Source organism: Thamnophis elegans, chromosome 13 (genome assembly GCF_009769535.1).
Source record: "Thamnophis elegans isolate rThaEle1 chromosome 13, rThaEle1.pri, whole genome shotgun sequence".
NCBI classification, from domain to species: Eukaryota; Metazoa; Chordata; class Lepidosauria; order Squamata; family Colubridae; genus Thamnophis; species Thamnophis elegans.
In genome coordinates this window covers 39,890,483-39,906,582 of record NC_045553.1, presented here as the reverse complement: position 1 = coordinate 39,906,582, position 16,100 = coordinate 39,890,483, and positions in this window count along the sequence as shown.

Here is a 16,100-nt window from a genome sequence, read left to right as displayed (position 1 = left end):
AATATATGACAATATTTCCTATTTAGCCAGCAACTAACCCAAGTAACCAGAATCTTATCTATTTGGGGAAATTCTCCAAGGATTCTTTTTCCTTCTGTTGATTTGTGTCTGATTTTTGGGAAACTGCTTGGACAAGTCCCTGCAGGGTTTTTTTTGTGGCAGTTCTGGTTACCACTGCCTCCTTCCCAGGGCTGAGAAAGAATGGCTGGCCCAAAGTCACCCAGCTTGGCTTTGTGTCTAATGAGGACTAGAACTCACAATCTCCTGGTTTGTAGCCTGATGCTTTAAGTACTACACCAAACCAGTACAGCAAAAAATTGTAAGCAGAGCTAAATATCAAGTCTCATCTGAGCTCCTTTATATGGAACCTGGCAAGGAATTGAGGCTGTGCCATTTATGCGCAAAGCCCATGTACTTCCCCTGTTCTGCAGCCCTTCCTTAAATGCTGATTTATGGGAGTATAATAAACACACCTGCATGCATGAGAATACCATTTTCAATAGTTATAATTTTAGCCATGCTCTTAAAAGAGCAGAAACATATTACCCTGTTTCTTCAAAAATAAGACTTCCCCGGATAATAAGTCCAATCAGGCTAAAATAAGTCCTCCCCCAAAATAAGCCCCCCCCCCGAAAATATTGCAGCACAGCAGCAGCCATGAGGTGACCAAGCTTGCTGCCTCCTGCACCTCAAAAATAATAAGACCTCGGTTGGAGGAGGAGCCAACATCGTGACAATATGGACGTGTGGTCTTGATGCTCCAAGACCGCAGCTGATACATTTGCTGCTGGGTGGTCCAATCGGACCTAAACCGTCCCGAAGAGACGGTGAACAGGAAGAATACGTCTTGCTGACCTCAGGGACATCGCAAAGTCCCTGATCGATGCAAGATAAGTTCTTCAAGCTGGTGACAAAAAATCCAGCCAAGGCTGACGAAGTCGGGGCGGCTCCAAAATGGAAGGATATGGAAAGAGAAGGTGTTTCCAGCTGGTGAGGAACTTTTACTGTTTTAAAAAGAGACTGCCTATAAAAAACTTAAAATTAATTTAAATTGGAGAACAGAAGAATCAAGCGGCGGAATTAAATTTGAAACGGTTTTGGACAGTGAAATTTGAAATTTAATAAAATTTGTATGAGACTGTTTTGCTATTGGAAAGATACAGGTTGATAGATAGAAGAATATAATTTAAAACTAGTTAAACTTAGTGAAATTTATTGACAATAGATATAGTTTAAATAAATAATTGATAATGTTACCAGTGTATACAATGTGTAGTGTTATGTTGAGTATAATTGGATATGAATATTGAATGGTACCCATGTAAGGAAAATTAGCAATCCCTTTGGATTAAAAGTTAATAATAACAATAAAAAAAGAACTAAGTCAGATACAGTTAAAGTTTTGATTATTAGGGGGGGAAAGTTATGATATAGAATATAGTCAAATAAAAGAGGAATAAGAATAACAACATATATATAGATATGGGTATAACATAAGGAAACTGGGTGTAAACTTTAAACAGTGATTTGGAAAGGAGGATTAGAAAACATTGTTATTAAATATTATGGATGTTTAGCTAGAATAGGACATAAGGATTTAGTGTTAGTGGAGGATTTTAGAAATAGTAATTGAAAGGCCAGTATGTGGTTATGTATTACATTTTGGTATATTTTATGATGAAGGACGCTTAAACAATTATAGTCAAATGAAAATGGAGATATGATGATGGTGACATGTATGAATATTTGAGTTAAAATACTTAAGTTAATATGAATTATGTTTGTTGACTGTGGAAGAGATGCACAAAAGTCTTTTTGTAACCAACTGATACACTTTCTATAGCATATAAAGAAGGATATTGTATTTGTTTTAAATTAAAAATATTTTTTAATTAAAAATAATAATAATAATAATAATAAGACCTCCCCCAAAACAAGGCCAAGCACTTATTTGGGGGGGTCAAAAGAAAATAAGACCCTTTTTGGTCACCAAGAACAAAATGTGTGTTTGTGTTTCTTTATTAACCATCCCCCCCTTTGCTGCTTATAGAACAACTGCAGAAGAGAGCTTGTGTGGGGTTTGTGAAGGAGAAAATAGGTCAGCAAAACCCACCTCCAACCAATGAAATGGTTATTTCTCATTTCTGGATGACATCTCTGGATCCAATCCATTAAGTTTTGATCTTCTAATGGAACATTTTAAATCAGCTGTAAATAATTACACATTCCCTCCATCAATATCTTCTCTTTAGACCTTAGGCTGGGAGTATTTCAACATGGAAGTCTATTCTACACCCCCACCCCTCAGATAGAACAAGGACAATCAGAACTAAGGTCAACGGATCTCCAACAAGCTTGGATTGTGGATAAGGGTGGCCCCAGTGCAATGAAATGAAAGCAACATGTATTATCAGGGCACCACATGGAAAAGTTACAAATGCTGCTTCTTAAAAGCACCATGCAAAGTAGAATCGTTTGCATCTCATTTGCTTAGGTGCTTGTCCACTTTGGCAACCTAATACGTTGGTTCTCTAACTCACTCAATTCAGCTTGAAAACTAGCAACCTTTTGCAAATCAATTGTTCTTAGAGAAAAAAATATATGTTGTTTTAACCATTCAGTCGAGGCCGACTTTTGGCGTCTTTATAGCAGTGGTGGGTGGCAGGCGGTACATCCCGGTACGGCTGTACCGGAGCCTGCCCGGAGCGCCAAATACCGTTCCGGAGGGCTCACCCGCCCACCCAAGCTCCTTATTGGTCTTTTAAGTCTTCTGCACTTCTACGCACGAGCATGGTACATACAGGTCTGCGTGATGCTCCGCTGAGCAGCTGGAGCATCACAGAGGCTCGTGGAGGCGCTAAGATGATGTGGACGCCGCCGAGCCCGTTCCAACCGTACCAGTTGGAACGAGATCCAAAACCCACCACTGCTTTATAGACGAGTGTTCTCCAATGCCACTCCATCAAGCCCAGCTTCTTTCAATTGTTGGGATGTTCATTGTTGTATCGGTTTTGATGGTGTCAAGCCAGTATGTTCTTTGCTTGCCCTGTTCTTCTTGGTCCACCAGCCATTGCTAGCCTTGTTGACTTCTCTAGTGAATTTGCACACATGACGTAGCCAAAGTAACTCAAATGTAGTCTTGTGATTTTTGGCTTTTGGTTGTATGTCTGGTTTTTTATGATTCATCACCTCTCTGTTAGTTGCTCTGGCTGCCCACGGTATATGCAATCATTTACAGCAGCATCACAGTCCAAAGGTGTCAATTCTTTTTTTTTTAATTGAAAATTTTAGGAAAAAAAAAACTTTTACAAATGTTTACCTCCCCCCCCTCTCCCCCATCCAACCCCCCAATCCAACCCCCCCAACCCCCTCCCACTTCCCAGAACCAATACAGGGTATAAATCTTTAACAAAAACATTCTAAAATAAACTTTTTAAAAAGTTGGTATCATCTTTCATTTGAGCTTTAACTCCTCTTAGCTAGGCTAAGTCTAAACAGATTATGTCATTCCTTGTTTTTTCAGTCATAAACTATCTGGAATTCCTTAGTCCCATGTTTATTTTGAGTATAGTCAATCCATCTTCTCCACTCCAGTTTATATTTATCATTTGAGTGGTCCTTGCTGATATTTTAACCATCTCTGCCAGGTTTGTTACTTTTAATGTCCATTCTTGAATAATAGGCAAATCTTCCTTCTTCCAGCATTGCGCCACCAACAATTTTGCTGCCGTTATTAAATGCAAAATCAGGTTAATCTCTATAACTGTACAATCAGTAATTATACCTAACAAGAATAGGTGTCGATTCTTCTTCGATCAGCCGTTCTTAGTGTCTACAGCCAGAGAAACGAACTCATATAACTCAACATGACTCAGAGAAGACATTAGAAATGCAAAACGGGAGTTTTTAAGTGAAGATTATCAGTAAGGAAAGGAACAGGATGCATGTGCTAAATTTGATTTAAGTCATGCTGTATTGGTAAGAAGCTTGGTGCAGGCATTAAAAAAGTAGCAAAATGATGTGCCAGTGGTGCAGTTATTTCTCCTTTTATGCAGCGTGTCTGTGACATCATTTCCAAAGAGACATCCCTTCACATATGAACGTAAAAAGCTCTTTTCGAGTTTGCTGGTGTCTGTGTGATTGCATATTTTGATCTCTGCTTTACAACTCTAGCTGTAACCTTCTAATTTCCCTGAAAGGTTTAGGTTTAGGTTTATTAGATTTATATGCCACCCTTTTCCCAAGGACTCAGGGCGGCGTACAGCATTAAAAGAAACACATAATACAAAAGTTTAAAAAAATTAAATAGAATATCCCAAACAAACCCAGTTAGAATTAACAATAATTAACATTCTTTCTCTGGGTCAGTAATCTGTATCTCTTTATAAGTTGTTGATTCATGGAAGAAGAATATATCAGAGGACAATGTGGTTTCAAGTGTGGTCCTGATGCATCTACTCTAACAATGAAGAGAATTCAGACTTTGCATCTGCCATGGGGAGGAGTGAGTCATGATGTTAATGCTGCATTTTCCCAAAGAGTTAACCAAGAATTGACACTGACTTGTTGCCATATTTGTGCTGTGAACCTATCACATATTCACTGAAAATCAGTCCCATTTCTCAAGGAGAGTTGGTACAGAATATATTGCATTATCCTCCCAAACCTTTCAAATATGGTTGACACCTCCAGTTCAAATGCTTTGGAACCTGGAAGTTACAATTGATCCATCTTGGGGGAGCTTGGTTAGGCGAGGAGGAGGAGGAGAAGAAGAAGGAAAGGAGGAGGGGGGAGGGGAAGAGGAAGGAGGAGAATTAGAAGAGGAGGAGGGAAGGAGACGGAAAGGAGGAGGGGAAGGAGGGGAAGAGGAAGGAGGAAGAGAAGGAAAGGAGGGGAAGGAGAAGAGAAGGAGGAGGAGGAGGAGAAATAAAGGAGGAGGGGAAGAGGAAGGAGGAGGAGGAAAAGAAAAGGAGAAGAGGAGGGGGAAGGAGAAGGAAAGGAGGAGAGGAAGAAGAAGGAGGAGGAAGAGAAGGAAAGGAGGAGGGGAAGGAGGGGAAGAGGAAGGAGGAGGAAGAGAAGGAAAGGAGGAGGGGAAGGAGAAGAGAAGGAGGAGGAGAAGGAGAAATAAAGGAGGAGGGGAAGAGGAAGGGGGAGGAGGAAAAGAGAAGGAGAAGGGGAGGAAGAAGAGAAGGAAAGGAGGAGGGGAAGGAGGGGAAGAGGAAGGAGGAGAAAGAGAAGGAGGAGGAGGAGGAGGGGAAGGAGAAATAAAGGAGGAGGGGAAGAGGAAGGAGGAGAAGGAGGAGAGGAGGAGAAGAAGAAGAAGGAGACGGAGAGACTGTTTAGTTCTACAGAACTACATTTTGAGTTAATTCTTCACTCTTGCATTTTACAGAGGAAGACAGGCAGTCAGCAATCTCTCACATGACTCCCAATTTCATTGAGTTCTTTTTGGCTTTTTAATCATTAACCCCAAATGACGGTGGTCCCATGCTAAGAATTTGGTTTTGCTTACGAGCGAGTCTTGAATTGATGGCGCACTTCATGGATATTACAATACGCGACTTGATGAGGTTTTCATTTCCGTGCTTTGGTCCTTTCTCATCCTTGCTGATAAATTATGACCGACATGAGCATTCTTAAATCAAATCTAAGCATCTCTCCTTTGATATTTGGTTTGAAACGATGGGAAAAAATGAACGTGGAAGAAAACAAGATTCTGGGTTAATTTGCATTCTTCTGAGGTTGGAAGTCAGCACAATGAAGCTTAAGGCTCAATTGCCCCGTCTCAGGGTGTCTGAGTGCAGGCCTTACCATTAACTGGCTTTGGGTACCATGTCCTGAATTTTAACTTTTCCACATGCTTTGAAAATTCTCAGCCATGAAAAATTAATTAGAATATTTGAGTTTGCCACCTCAGCAGGCTTTCAAGAGGAACCTCTCTAAAATCGCCTCCACGATTGTGCAGCCAAAAGTTTCTGGCAAATGCGTGAATTTGGATGGCTTTTTCCTTTGGCCTAACTTCTAAAATAAGTACCGGTATTATTATTATTATTTTTATCCAGCAGATGTAACTGAGTTATTTCAATAAAGTGCAGCTTCCCAGAAAAGGGAAAAAAAGAAAGAAAATCCTATCATCTTCAAAGTTTTCACTGTGTTACTATGGTGCCCTATAAAACCTGGAAGCTGGAAGCAACAGTCCTCAGAATTGCAGAATGGAGACCTTCTTTCTGATCTAAGTGGCTTTTAATATTTTTAGCTTTAGCATGGCTTTAGAAATGGGATTTGAAACCAAGAGAACAAAGGATTAAACACAGCAGAGGTGGGTTCCTACCAGTTCGCACCTATTCGGTAGAACCGGTTCCTCAAATCTACCGAACCGGTTAGAAGAGGTTCCACCAGTGGACCCGGAAAGCAGGCCACACCTACAGAAGAGCTTCCAAAATTTTTTGAAACCCACCACTGGTCCTTGGATATGATTATTCTACACTATCATGCTCATATTTATAAAACTCAGTGCCTCTGTGAAAGGTAAGGATGACTACTGCGTTTGTGGTGCAATCAGAACTTTGCCTGTGTTGAAGTTGTTTTAATGCAAAACAAAGATGCCTTTCAAAAAACAAGTTTACATCATATTCTTATGCATGCCAGTGCTGTGTGTGAGGTAATTTAAGGTGGTTCTGACAAGTGTCGTCGGCATCTTCATATCCAGTCACATGGGGCGGCAAGCCACTCCCATCCAGTCACATGGGCGGCAAGCCACTCCCACAAAGGAAGCCACACCCACAGAGTAGGTTCAAACAATTTTTGAAATCCACCACTGAAACCCAGGTTGGCCTAGTGGTGAAAGTGCTGGCTAGGAACCAGGAGATTGTGAGTTCTAGTCCCACCTTAGGCATGAAAGCTGGCTAGGACTAGGAAGGGGTCTGCAACCTTAAACACTAAAAGAGCCATTTGGACCTGTTTCCCACAGAAAAGAAAACACCGGGAGCCACAAAACCTGAGTGGGCATGGCCAACTTAACATCACTCACTCCCACCCAGTCACATGACCCACCCAGCCACTCCTATCCTGGTTTTGTGGCTTCCGGTGTTTCCTGTGGGAAATGGGTATCTCTGTGTGTATGTGTCTCTCCCTCTCCCTCTCATCTCAGGCCAGGTGAGGAGTGACTGGAAGGGGAGAGTGAGGGGTGGGGCCAGCCAGTGATGGATTCAGCTGACAGGGAGCCACAGCAACGGGATGAAAGAGCCACATGTGGCTCCTAAGCCGCCGGTTGCTGAGACCCGGACTAGGTGATAGAGCCAAGTTTATTTAAAGCAGCTGTGTTTCAGAATTGTGCAGCTGCTTTAATGAGTCACTGACAGGTGCTCCATTTTGGGGGAAGTAAATCTGAAGCATCGCATTACCACTAAACAATTAACACTAGGCTGGTTCTTGTCTAAGGGGAAACGTCTTGTGCTGAGATACCTGCACACTTCAAAGAGTTTTCCTGTGTTAATGGAAGCCATTTAGTTAGTCATTACATCCTTGCTAGCTTCCTTGAGCAAACATTTACTTCTTTTTATCTAGCAAAAGCAAATCTTTACTTAGGTATGAGGCCTGTTAACAGCTTTCTTACTTCCGTAAGAATTATCCTGCGGGAGACAATAGTAGACAGAACAGCAAGAGTTGCAAAATGATCTGAGCATGTCAGAGTTTGGCCAATCACTGCTATTATAATAGCAATAGCAATAGCAGTTAGACTTATATACCGCTTCATAGGGCTTTCAGCCCTCTCTAAGCGGTTTACAGAGTCAGCATATTGCCCCCAACAACAATCCGGGTCCTCATTTTACCCACCTCAGAAGGATGGAAGGCTGAGTCAATCCTGAGCCGGTGAGATTTGAACCGCCGAACTGCAGAACTGCAGTCAGCTGAAGTAGCCTGCAGTGCTGCATTTAACCACTGCACCACCTCGGCTCTTAATAATTCTCCAGCCTCCTTGGTTTCCCACATTTGGCTGACATTTTCCCCAAAGGAGGACCTAATGAAGGGGGTCTTTTTCTGACTGACCAACAGAGATACCAGGGAGGATGGGATGGACAATTAACTTCATGTCTACATCTGCAAAGGGGTCAATACATTGGAAGCCTTTGGGAGAAATTAGAAAAGAGTGGTCAACGACTGGAATGCTCTACCTGACTCTGTTGTTATATCCTCAAACCCCCACAGCTTCAACCTTAAACTATCTACCATGGACCCAGTGGTGGGTTTCAAAAATTGTTCGAACCTACTCTGTGGGTGTGGCCTCCTTTGTGGGAGTGGCTTGCCGGCCATGTGACCTGGTGGGAGTGGCTTGCCAGCCATGTGTTCTCTCTCTCTCTCTTTCTCTCTCTCTCCTTCCTTTTGTCTTTCTGTCCCTTTTTCCTTTTTTTCTTTCATCTCTCTCTCACTTTTTCTTTCTTTTTTTCTTTTTTTATTTCTTTCTTTCTTTCTTCCTTTCTTTCTTTCTCTCTCTGTGTGAGTCTGTCTATCTGTGTGTGTGTGTGTGTGTGTGTCAGTGGTGGATTTCAAAAATTTTTAGAACCTCTTCTGTAGGTGTCGCCTGCTTTCTGGGTCCACTGGTGGAACCTCTTTTAACCGGTTTGGTAGATTTGACGAACCGGTTCTACTGAACTGGTGCGAACTGGTAGGAACCCACCTCTGCATGGACCTCACCCCATTCCTAAGAGATCCGTAAAGGGGGCGTTCTTAAGCACACCAGCATCCCTGCCCTACTGCCCCTTTCCTACTTTCCCCCCCCCCTAAAGCGTCCCTGTCTATTGTCCCCATTTATTTGTCTTCATTTCTTTCATTCATGTCCATGTTTATATTTATACCTGCTCCCTTGTACATGTTTCACAAGCTAATAAATACAAATACGAACAGGGTGGACTGTGACTAAATGTGATTGGTAAGATACATTGCTCCCTGGAGGCATACAGGTTAGTCCTCGACTTACAACACTTCCTATAGTGAACGTTCAAAGTTACAATGGCATTGAAAAATGGAACTTATGACTGTTTTCCACAGTTATGTCCTTTGCGGCATCACTGGGATCATATGATCGAAATTCTGATGCTTGGAAACCGGTTCGTGTTTGTGACCGTTGCTGTGCCCCCCGAGGACATGGGATCCCCTTTTGCGACTTTCTGAAGAAGCAAAATCAATGGAGAAATCAAATTCCCTTACTGACTAACTTATTGACTGCAATGATTCCCTTAACAGCTGCGGCAAGAAAAGTCGTAAATTGGGGCAAAACTTGCTTAACAAATGTCTGACTTAACAGCAGAAATTTGGGGCTCAGTTGTGGCCGTAAGACAAGGACTACATGTATGAAGTTTTGACAGACCTACTTGGGATGTAGTTACAACCAGATACGAAGTTCCAATGGTAAATTCCCCCCCAATCACATGACTGCACTCCAGGTATTGCCAACTGGGCTGATTTCAGGCGTGCCTCCATCCATAACCAAGAAAGAAAACTCCCAACTCCATTGTTCGTGGAATTAAAATAACTTTTACTGGTTATGAAAAGATAGCAATGAAAGTAAAGCAGGATCTGAGCCAGAAAGGTGCGAACAAGTACATATCCAATGATAACTCAGCCCCCCTCCCTCCAACGTCCCCACCCCGGTGTCCAATCTGCAACTCCCTTAGGTGTCATGTGGGGTGCATCCCCAAAAGGCACCATCATGTTGGTATGCAGGACGGTTGGCCTTGACCAAGTCCAAACACCAGCCACCAGCATGTGCAGAAGATGGTGAGAAGAAAACTCCCTTTTCCATATCACCTCCTGTACCATTTATTCCCATCCCAAATACCATGCCCCCACCCTCCCCGTTTCTATGGCAGCTGATGGCAAGTAAGCGAAGCAGACGCTGACATCTGCATTTATAGCATCTACAACCATGGACCATAACATTGTTTGTTATTTCCAGCAAAATCACACTCATAGTGAGCCGCCAGCTCACTTAATGATTGTGGATTCACTTGACAATAGTACAATAGTACTTAGACTTATATACCACTTCAAAATGCTTTACAGCGCTCTCTAAGCGGTTTACAGAGTTAGGACATTGCCCCCAATAATCTGGATCCTCATTTTACCGACCTTGAAAAGCTGGGTCAATCTTGAGTCCCAACAGGATTGAACTCCTGGCAGTGGGCAGAGTTAATCTGCAATGCTGCATTCTAGGAAGGAAGGAAGGAAGGAAGGAAGGAAGGAAGGAAGGAAGGAAGGAAAAGCAATAGCAATAGCACTGTATTAGCTATACATGGTTCTATCAACAGATAGCAATAGCAATAGAATTTAGACTTATATACCACTTATATACCACTTCACAGTGCTTTCCAGTCCTCTGCAAGTGGTTTATAGAGTCAGCCTATTGCCCCCAACAATCTGGGTCCTCATTTTGTCAACCTTGGAAGGACGGAAGGCTGAGCCAACCTTGAGCCTGGTGAGATTCGAACTGCCAATTTGCAGGCAGCCGGCAGGCAGCAGAAGTAGCTGCAGTACTGCACTCTAACCACTGCACCACCCCAGCTCTTCAACAATCATGGCGATTTGCTTAATGACCACTGCAAAAAAAAAGGTCGTTACAGCCATCACAAGTTGCAACCATGAGGGACAGCTTCTGTTACGGTTATAACTTGAGGACTCCCTGAAGATTATGGACTATTGATCCAGTGGCATCAATTAGTATTGAATAAACACCTGAGAAAGGTGATGTTCTCCAGCTCTGAAGATATGATTGCTGAGAAGTTGCTTCTGGATTTAAAATCCAAAAGTGCAATTTCATTTCCTATCTCCCTCCCAGTGGCATCCCTGCCCAGCTGTTTCCCCCAATCTGGGCCCTGTAGATTCACTGGGCTTCTCATTATTTCTACCCAGCGTGCTATAGCTCGTTTTGTCACACTGCCCAATTAAGCCGTCGAAGACAGCTGCCTCATTATTCTTCACAGGGGTGCTCGCTCTTAGCCTTATTTGCAGAACAGCATTTTTGTGGGAATTTTTAAGCAGAGGGACTCCACACCTGTTTTGCATTCAGATGGTCTCTACCCCAAAATCCAGACCCAAAAATAAATTCTGGAAACTTCCTGACACCATAGAGCAGGGATCAGCAGTCTAGATCTGAAGCGTGCCACTTTTTCTGTCCTAAGGAGCAGGCTTGTCCCTCCCCTAAATAATGAGTGGGGAGACAGATAGATAGATATTAAACTCTTCTTATCCAATTAAATATACTTAATATGATTTCTCTCCAGCTGTGCTTTCAGTAGGCCTATGCAAAGCTTCAAAAGTTTGCACACAAAAGATGGGTTAGAAAAGATGACAGCACAACAAATAGATCTAAAACCAGAATTATTATTACTAGGTGTACTACCAGGGAATTACAATAAAAGAATTACATACTTAATGTAATAACAGCAGCTAGAATCCCATATGCACAAAATTGGAAAAAGGAAAGTATACCTATAGATGAACAAGATACTAAAGAAAATATTAGAATGTGCTGAATTGGACAGGTTGACAATGGAACTTAAGGACAAAGAGGAAACAGGGTATTATTTAACATGTACAAATCTTCTACAAATGGTTAGATAACAGGTGCAAAGATTAGTAACTTAGTAAGGAAAGAAGAAGCGGTGGCTCAGTGGCTAAGATTCTGAGTTTGTCAAACAGAGGTCAGTAGTTCAGTGGTTCGAATCCCTAGTGCCACATCACGGAGTGAGCTTCTGTTACTTGTCCCAGCTTCTGCTAACCTAGCAGTTCAAAAGCACGCAGAAAATGCAAGTAGAAAAATAGGTACCATCTTTGGGCGGAAGTTAACAGCATTCTGTGCACCTTTTGCATCTAGTCACGCCGGTCACATGACCATGGAGACGTCTTCTGATTTCACTAGCTTTTCAGCTTTGAAATGGAGAATAGTACCGCCCCCGAGAGTCAGGAACAACTAGCATATATGTGCAATGGGAACCTTTACCTTTACGTATGAAAATAATAGTTATAACTATGATGTACAATATTATGTATTTAAAAGCGACTACACTGTATAATTACGAGAATAATGGTTATAATTAGGGTGTATAAGACTATGTTTACTTAAAAAGGACTTGATACAGTCAGTACATTGTCATTGCAAAACTGGAAACGTGATGCATAATAAAGAAAAATGTATAATAAAAATATTTTTTTAAAAAGGTTTGTGCACAACTTTGAAGATATTGCTGACGAAAGTGTTGAAGCCTTTCACCTCACACCCCAGAAAGTCAATTGGTTTTATTACAGGCCTCTTCTAATTACTTGAGGTCCTGGATGAGACACGAGAATGATTTTAGGAGGAAAATGAAATTGTTCCTACCATGTGTACGACTTTGTTGAGCCAACAGTGACTTCCTTCTCCGTACTAAATAATATCCTTTTCTCCCATTAAAAATGACAAATATGATTGCAACATCTAGAAGCCTTTGGGAAGTTGCGTCCAATCCTTCAAGGGACACTAGGCAGTAAATCTTTGGTAGGTAGATAAGAAGAACAGAGTTGGAAGGAACCTTAAAGGTCTTCTAGTCCATCCTCCTGTTCAGAGAGGAAACCCTATACTATTTCAAACCAATGGTTGTCCAATGTCTTCTTTAAAACTTTCAGTTTTTTGATAATTTGAATACTTTGGTATAATTGTATGTAGTGACCATTTTATATCAGAAAAATCTTTGTATATTAAACAGATCAGTGATGATGTAAGGAACAATTGACATATACATGAATTGAAATACTTAACCACTATATGGATTAATAATCAATAATGGGAAACTATACTTGGAATTCTGGATGATTGGTGACATTATGGTCAATTGAAAATATGAATGTATATTATAAATTAATGGGAATTCTTTGTTCTAATCTTCACTTTTTCTCCTTAGAGATAGGTGATACTATAATACTTTAAAGACTCATTGTTATTTCATAGATAATTATGAATCTAAGGAAATAAGGATTGTTGCAAATGAAACAATATTAATGGTAATTTGAACACATAATGCTCAATGACAGCGAAACATTCAGTTATGTTTAATGTAAACCAGTGATGTTAATCCTAAGATTAAGAATTGATGCACAAAAACTTGTAACCAAACAACATGCTTGATGAAATGGAGGAAAGTTGTTCTTTTTTCTTCTCTTTCTTTGTTTTGTATGTGTTGTTTTGTTTAAAAAGAATAAAAGTATATCTAAAAAAAAACCTTTCAGTTTTGGAGCATTCACAACTACTAGAGGCAAGTTGTTCCACTGGTTAATTGTTCTCACTGTCAGGAAATGCCTCCTTGGTTTTAGGTTGCTTCCTTGATTAGTTTCAAGCTATTGTTTCTTGTCCTGCCCTCAGGTGCTTTGGAGAATCTCTCTTCTTAGATATTGGGGCTTAGGTAGATAAAGGGACTTCCTGTATTCCTGATTGTTTTATGTGAAGTGCTTTTTAGTTTTCGCAACTTCCCTATCAGGCTTCGGGGGACATGGATTGGACCTCAGTAACCTAAATACAAATAAACAATTTTATCTATAAAGTGTGGCAATGAATGACATGTGGGCTTGTATTCCTCCAAAGAATTAAGTCGAGACATTTCTCCAGTTTAAAGCCAGGCATTTGCAATGTTTATTCCCTCTGCTCAATCAATCAATATCTACTTTGGTAAATGAAATGGGTATATGACAGGATGGGCTTGTTCTCGGCTGATTTAATTCTCTCACGGTGAGAATTCTTTGTTATACAACAATGGGTGATATATTCATTTCTTCAAAGGAGGATTAAGAGCAATGTCCTTACTGAGCTAGATTAGATTGGTTCAGATTCCTACGGATTTAAACCAGATTCCTTTTATAACCACTTACTGTTATACAACACACATTTCCCACCCCCCTAAAAAGGTATCTTTTATTCTTTTAAAGGGAGACTAAGAACAATGCTCAAATCTCGATTGGACTGTAACAAATAACCTCAGAGAGGGACCTGGGTTGACATTCCATTGCACACAATATTTTTAATGAAAAGATGAGATCGAAATTTAGCCTCTTAATTTGTACCCCATGCCATTTACATGTTACTTCTTCCAGGAGCTTCAATCTTCTTACATTGTTTTAAACTTATAACTCCTTGCAAGTAAGCAACTAAGCAAGTAGATTTGCTTGGACACTTCTCTTTCTTTCTAAAAGCCGAGGCCGAAGTGGCGCAGTGGTTAAATGCAGCACTGCAGGCTACTTCAACTGACTGCAGTTCTGCAGTTCGGCTGTTCAAATCTCACGGGCTCAGGGTTGACTCAGCCTTCCATCCTTCCGAGGTGGGTAAAATGAGGACCCGGATTGTTGTTGGGGGTGATATGCTGACTCTGTAAACCGCTGAGAGAGGGCTGAAAGCCCTATGAAGCGGTATATAAGTCTAACTGCTATTGCTATTGCTAAAATGCTAAATTTGGTCGTTGTTTTTATTTTTTTCACACCAGAAGAAGATTCAAAATTGACATTCTCAGTCATGGTCCATGGTTGTATTTCACCACATAGGGACTTTCAAAAGGTGACTGGACTCTGTTTTTCCTTGAAGATGTTTCACTTCTCATCCAAGAAGCTTTCTCAGTTCTGACTGGATGGTGGAGGATGGAAGGATTTGTATTCCTGCGTCAGAAGTGTGCTGCTGATGGTTCGACTCGGCTCGGTCGAACTGGTAGTCGTGGTGGCGGGAGGCTCCGCCCACCCGCCAGGACGCTTCTGTGCATGTGCAGAAACTTCTGCACACGTGAAGAAGTGTCACGCGTGCTTATGTTCATGCGGGAGCGTGTCCGAACAAGTAGTAACAAAATTGGCAACCCACCACTGTCATGCGTGTGTCCTCCACCATTCAGTCAGAACCGAAGAAGCTTCTTGGATCGAGAAGCGAAATGTTTTCAAGAAAAAACCCCAAGAAAGCCCAGTTGCCTCTTGAAAAAAAGCGTGGCACGACAAAACCGCGGTCCACTAAAGCGCGCCCGATTAAAGCGCGTACCTGACGTCATCAGCAGCGCGACAAATACGACCGCGGAGAAAAAAGGGCGCTTTAAAAAGCGCTTTTAAAGCAAGCCGATTCACATAAAGGTAAGGGTTAGGGTTAGGGTTAGGGTTAGGGTTAGGTTAAGGGTTAGGGTTAGGTTTAGGGTTACGTTAAGCGTTAGGGTTAGGTTTAGGGTTAGGTTAAGGGTTAGCGTTAGGTTTAGCGTTAGGTTAAGGGTTAGGTTTGGGGGGGTTAGGGTAAGGTTTTCATGTTAATTTTAACTTTACCGCTCACAGCGTGATGTTTTCGTCGCGCTGTGATGACGTCAGGTATGCGCTTTCTTCGAGCGCGCTTTAGTCTACCGCGGTTTTGTGGTGGAACCGAAAAAAAGCACCTTTGGGACAACCATGATCTGGATGACTGAGAATGTCCATAGACAATCTAGCCATTGTGTACATGACTGCATTTGCATGGTGTTTTAGAAAGGCCCTTCCTTCTTCCTTAACGTTTGAATGTATTGAGTTTCAGGGTTAATTATTTGGAAGGGGGGGGGAAAGGAAAGAAAACGCCAACCGTAAAAATCTGTTCTCCTTGCCCTCTGGTTTTACACGCCTGCTCCCTAGTTGGTTGCAAAGAGGGGTTATGCTCTAAATGAAAGTCATAAAACAGGGCTGTGAAGGCCCAGCAAGAGTGACTTGCAAAGGAGAATGATGAAAGGTTTCACCTCTGAGATTTAAACAACTGAAAGCAATAAGAGGAAATGAAAACTTAAACCCTGGAAAATTACTACAAACGGCGTGTTGAATCCGGGAGCTTTTCTTTGGATTCTTTGGTTGGGTGTTTTTCCGAGGCAAACAGATTAAGGGAATGTAAGGAAGCAAAATTGAGCAGAAATGACCTCCTGGCCTTTCTTGGGAACGTGCTTAAAGTTTAACTGGACTCTGGCTGTTGACCAGCCAAGAGGAGAATAAGTCAGGACAAGAATGCCTATAGGGCCTTTTGTAGCTGACTGCAGACACGGAAAGCTCTACTCTTGGGTAGCTAATGCATGTTTCCTGGGAGTTGCCCAATCATA